Here is a 6,000-nt window from a genome sequence, read left to right on the forward strand (position 1 = left end):
AAGTGCCACGTGGTGTTTGCATTCTTGTTATTCTTTCTTCTTCTCTTCCTGCAGGAGGAAGCCTGTCCTGGGAGCAAGGCCCATATGCTTGGATCCTACTGCTGAAGCATTAATGAGGTGGTGTCCAGTTTGCTTGTGAGGATGCAGCTGAGAGGGCTGGGAACCAAAGGGACACGGAGAGGATGCATCAGCGTGGACTGCAGCTCTGTGCCTGGTGGGAGCCCTCCATGTCTGTGTGGAGGTCCTGAGGGCAGTACCAAGGGAAAAGGCATCCTGACCCCCGCTCAGCCTGTGCTGAGGATTTGCTCAGCTTGCCCCCACTTCAGTGGAATGCAAGCGCAGTGAGGCAGCAAATGCCGTGGGAGGTGATAGGGGAAACTATCAGACAGAACTCACAGATGTATGGCCAGTTATCTTTATCCCAGCAGCCACCCTGTTTAATTACAGCGAGGTTTGCATAGGGCTGCCATCAGCTCTATAGCTGGAGGAGGAGATGGTGCCTTCCTCTGCCACCCAGCCCTTCTGTGGGTAGCCCAGCTTCTCTCCCAGGCTGCGTAAGCGAGGGAAGAGCACAGCACAGAGAAAGTGTCTTTGAGGGCAATGTCTGCAGACGGGGCACTGTGGTGGGACAGATGAGTCTGTTCTTGTTTGCACTTCGACAGTTGGCTTTGGCAGCCTCAGAGCCATTGCAACCCATGAGCATCAAAGGGTTCCTGTTTGGATATGGGCAGACCAGACTTTCCTGAAGGAAAAAGCAGGACCACATTATTCAAAGTAGCTGTGTGTAATTGAATAAAGAATCTCGGCGCCTTGCAGGGGAGGTATGGCCACCATTTCGTGCCTTGTCATTTCACATAGAAGTTGCAGAAGACTTTGATCAGGGGAAGGCCTCCCAGAATAAATATTCATCAAATACAAATGTGCAGTAGCACTTGAAAGTCTGGTGAGAAATAATTATATTGCATTAACTGTGTCATTACATATAAGGCCACCAATGCTTTAATCACAAAGGGGTTTGGAAATACTGTATGTACGTACTGCAGGAGACCCCTCCTTCTCTGCAAATCTGCCAGAAGATGGGATGTAAGGAAGGCAGAGTATTCCTGTGTGGCTGTATCTCAGGCACTGTGTTAGTACAGAGTTTGCCACTTGTCTACTTGGTCTTACTTGCTCTAATGAAGCTGTGATGTCTCCCCACAAGCCTGACTTCATTTACCTCCTCGGAGGTTTTTAAAGGCTCTTGAATACCCGTGTCTGTCGTGTTCATGTGAAACAGGTGTCATTGTTAGAGATAGTCATTAAGAAAAAAACCCTTCAACATGGGTGATCAAGCATGACAAACTAAAGACACGGCTCTCAGGGTTGATGGTTGCTCATAGGCAAATAGATCACGGGGTTGCAATGGTTGTATTTTTGGTAGTGATTTGAGGGACTGCAAAGCCAGGAGGAGAAGCTGCACATGCAGATAACATGCGTGTGTGCTTCTGGAGGTCCGTGCAAGACTTTATCTTTCAGCAGTGCTTTGTGCTCCTTCAAGCTGCAAGATTTCAGGGGGACCTGAGCTGCCATTCATAGGGCAGTGCAAGGCAAAACCCGTCCTCTAAGACTACTTTATCTTCTAATGAATGTTTGTCCAAAAGCCTTGAGATGTGGAAAGGAACAGAGCTTTCTGCTAGTTGGAAGGGTAAATGTAATAGTGATAGCAAAATGCTTCAAGTCTTCTTTGTGTGGAAGAGGTAAACAGATTATATAATCTTAGAAGCTGTTTAGCCAAATTTGGATGTTCTGTTCTAAAATATGATTGTGATTGCACCAATTCCTTTGGTGAGGCTGTAAGGTCTGAGTCAGCAAACGTTTCCATTTGTTTTACTGAACTTCTTCATTGAGCTGTTGAAGCACTACACTGAAGCCCAATGTAATAGAAGTTGAGGAGACTTAGGCAGAGTTTAAACATGTGTTTTTTTTTTTTCTTTTAATGTATCACTGGCAAACACTGAGTAATAATTCCACTGGCCTCAGTAGAAATGTCCTAGTCTGAACACAGCATTTTTCAGGTCCAAATCAGCTTGTGTTTGTGGAAGATTTATGCCATTTTGCAAAGTTTATTTTCTCAAATGAGAAAGAAACATCCAGAAATATCATGACTTCTACAGAAAACAAGTTGGAGTCGGCCAAATAAAACGACAGCCTCCATTTGGCAGGGAGGGGAGATGATGCAATTAGCTGATTTTTTATTAAGAAATGAGTGGAAAGGTATGAATTTGATATATAGCCTTTTTCTGGCCAGAAATATCATGGTGTACAGAGCAGAAAGGATAAACAGCTAAATGCTTTAGCAAAAATGACCTGTGTCTATGTCTATAGTCAGATAATGCTAAATAATAAGACTTAAGAGATGAAAAAATAGACAAAAATAAATCTTTTTAATCTATTTTCCTTCGCTATTCTACCACTTTCAGGTTTCCTTCAAATCTCTCCCATTTGCTGAATTTTTCTCTGGCAGAAAGCTGCCCTGATCTTTCGCAAAACTAGAGCACAAGGGATGCTTTCAAAAATCACAAACAGGTAGTTTTGTCTTTGTTCTTTTCCTGAAGATATTGGAGAACGGAAGCTGTTTGTGTAAAATCTCTGCTACTGTGAAAATATCTAAAGCAATCATGGTACACTCCAGAAGAGCCAGAGCTGGGATGTAAAACTCAGAACAAGTAAAAGTAAGAAAAAAACCTACCAAGGCTTTGAGAAAACCCCATGACTCTACATATACCCCTGGGGTTTGTTTTTGGCTTTTCTTTTCTTTTTATTTTCCATTTTTATCATCTGAACGGGTACTGAAATATGGAGGAGAAAGAAAGGTAGAAAGAAAGAGGTAGTTGTGCTTAGGTCAAATGGAGAAGGATGAAGCTTGCTCTTATGCTTGACCACATTACACCACCACTGAGCGCTAGACAAGACCATGATAATTTCCTCTGGTTTCCATGGATTATCGTCAGATGTTCCCTGGTGAAACAAAGGGTCTAAAATCCAGCACCCACCACCCGTTCAAGCTTTGGTAGACAGTTTTATACAACTGCCTGAACTTCAGGGGTTTCACTCAACCACCAAACCTTTCAAAAAAACACCCATTAACAGTGAGAAGAACACAGTTTGGTGAATCTCTCTCCTCCCTGAAGCAAGCTCAACAGCAGAAGCATTTATTACCAAAGACTCCAGGACAGTGTTTGTAACTGGGCTTCCTATGGCTTGGTGGCCTGGATGGGGATCCATGAGGTCATACATACCTTTTAGCACCTAACGAGAGTCACATGGTCTATGCTGGGCATCTGGGCTGCCTCTATTTCCCTGGAGACAGACAGACATCCCTGGGAACCTCGAGGGTCTCCTATTGATGGTTGAGAGCCCAGAGAAGGAGCAAAGCTCATAACTTTAGATGGGATTTCTCATTTTTTGCAAGCCACCTGAATACTTGTCCTAAAGAGGTCAGCTCCTTAGCAAGGAAGCTAAGCCAGTTTAAACTGGTATTAAGGGCAGTCACCAATGAGGTTATGTTATTGGAGCTGGCTGTGTGAGAAGCACCAAGGAAGATAGAGGGTTTGCAGGGATCCCACAAACCCCTCCAGGTCCTGTCTTCCCATCTGAAAAGTGGGATTTGATATCTCCAGGTATCATCATAGCTGCTCTCTCTCAGTAACCAAATCCCATCGCTGTCTTGCTTTTATTACAGATGTGTGGGTTTAAGTACGTGTCTTCATGAAAATTTTTCAGAGCCGTGGTTGACAAATCATCGTGTGTGGCTGACCCAGCAAAGCTCACATCTGTGCAAAACTGTATTTTCATCAATGTGAGTACATCTGTTCTTGTTGCTACATCTATTTCTGAAGGTATATCAACAAAAACACATTCTGGATTTGACCTCACAGAAGGCCAATGGTGTAGCAGTAATCTTTCATTAATCAACCTTACGTCATTTGCTCGATTTAGTAACAGTTTTGTTTTGTCCTTTTTCTCCCTTTCATTGGTGAGTTGCTGAAATAACGTTTGCAAAATATTTGGGTTACGTGTGGCAAAGCGTGAAACGTCACTCAGGGTGAAGCCCAAGCTGGCAATGCTTTGCTGCGTCCGAGATCTTTGGAGTATAGTCCCTTGCATGACATCTGCAAAGGAAAACCAGAGTTGTCTGAGGTCACGTCACCAGAGGTGACCCTGAGGGTTACCTTATGCTAAGAGGCAGCTTCTTCCTTTTATTTATTTATTTTTTTGAGGTTGTCCTTGGGACTATTTGTGGTGGCATTGTACTGAAGTCTTCTCAGAGCAGAGGTGCTTTGCCGCGCTGGGTGCCGGAGCTGGCTCTGGCAGGACTGGTGAGGCTGGGTGTGTGGCTGCAGAGCTGTGCTGACAGAGGATGGGAAACTTTCTGAGAGTTTGCTTGAAAGTGTTTCTTCACATTTGGCAGCTGGACGAAGCAAACAGACACACAATGTTGTTCTCATGAACGTTCTAGCTGGTCCATCTACCAGAGGCTGTTAGAAATGAGAATAAGCCCATTGTCCTGAAAGTTTCTCCTCTCTTAAGCCTGGAGAACTGATATAAATTATTTCCCATATAATTTCTTGACCAAACCATACTCTGCACAAGATCTTATAATTTCCTCATATGATAATAACCAAATCTTTTCAATTACATTACATTCCTCTAGCAGCGTAACCAACATCCTGTTTGCCTTCCCTGCTGCAGCTGCACAGGGAGTTGAAAGTTTCAGGAATATTTTCTACAGTCTCCTAAATCTCCGGGCCAGTTTGCTAGCTGCAGCCCCCGTCAGCTTTTACAGCACCTCCCATCTGGAGCAGGGGATAGATTGCTTCAGGAAACATTGCCCAACACGATCATATGTCATATAGTCAAACCTTGATTATTTGCATCCTATTTAGGAAAGCGGAGTTTTTTCTATTCTGGGAGCTTGGTATGTCCCCAGAGGTTTGCCTGGCACTGCAGGAGCACAGGTGTTGCAAGAATTTTACTTCTGCAAAGCACAGGCACAGCAAAGAACAAAAAAAAAAAAAATCAGCATTTTTGGGTGACATTTGCAGCTTGTGCAAAGAAAGCTTTGGAGGTTGTTAAGGTCACTGGTGGCGCTTCAGGGGAGTTTCAACTCTTGCCTCAGTGATATATTTTTGTCTCCATTCAGTTAGCAAGGGTGTAAATATTACCCTAATGTCACTGTACTCCTGAAATGCATTAGCAGGATGTTATTGCAGGGTAGTGTGTGAAGGAAAAGGCCATGTCCACCGTTGGCTGGGATGGTGACTTGGCTCCTCCACCTGGTATTGCTGCTCCCAGTGTTCCCACTGGGTGCTGCAGGGCTCTCACGCCGCCTTTTAGTTGTGGCAAACGTGGCTTCTAGTTCTGTACACTTTTTTAAAAATAAATAACTCTTTCGAGACTGGATCACACGATCAGAGCTGAGTCGCAAACCCTGACGTTTCTTCATGCATTAACAGGAAACACAAACGTAAGATTTTGCTTTTGAGGTTCCAGCTTCGAGTCGCAGGACTGTAAGTGCTGCCTCCTCCCTCTTCTGATCCACTTTTCTTTTAATTTTCTTAAAGATGAATGTCTCAAAATCCTAAGGAGAATCAAACCTGCATTTTAATCAAAATCTGACCATGAAGCATTGCTCCTGCTTTGTGCTGCTTCATGCATTTGGACCATGCATTCTGCATAACAGTAACCAGCGTTGCATATTGATGACCAAAAACTCGTGTAATTCATTGCTCCTTCAGCTACTGGTCCCAGGGGATAGGTATCATAGTTACTATGGGCTCAGGATAAAAATTGCCTTGAAAACAAAGTGTCCTCATGGCAAAATGGGCCACGTTTTTCCTGAGGTTGGAGTGCTTTTGCATCTGTGTCAAATGGAAATTTTCCCAGCGTTTCTGGGGGGTGGATGACTAAGGTAGCATGCTGTTAATATATATATTTACTGCTGCCTTCAGGATGTTTGAT

Source organism: Egretta garzetta, unplaced genomic scaffold (assembly GCF_000687185.1).
Source record: "Egretta garzetta isolate BGI_Z169 unplaced genomic scaffold, ASM68718v1 scaffold39, whole genome shotgun sequence".
Lineage (NCBI taxonomy): Eukaryota > Metazoa > Chordata > Aves > Pelecaniformes > Ardeidae > Egretta > Egretta garzetta.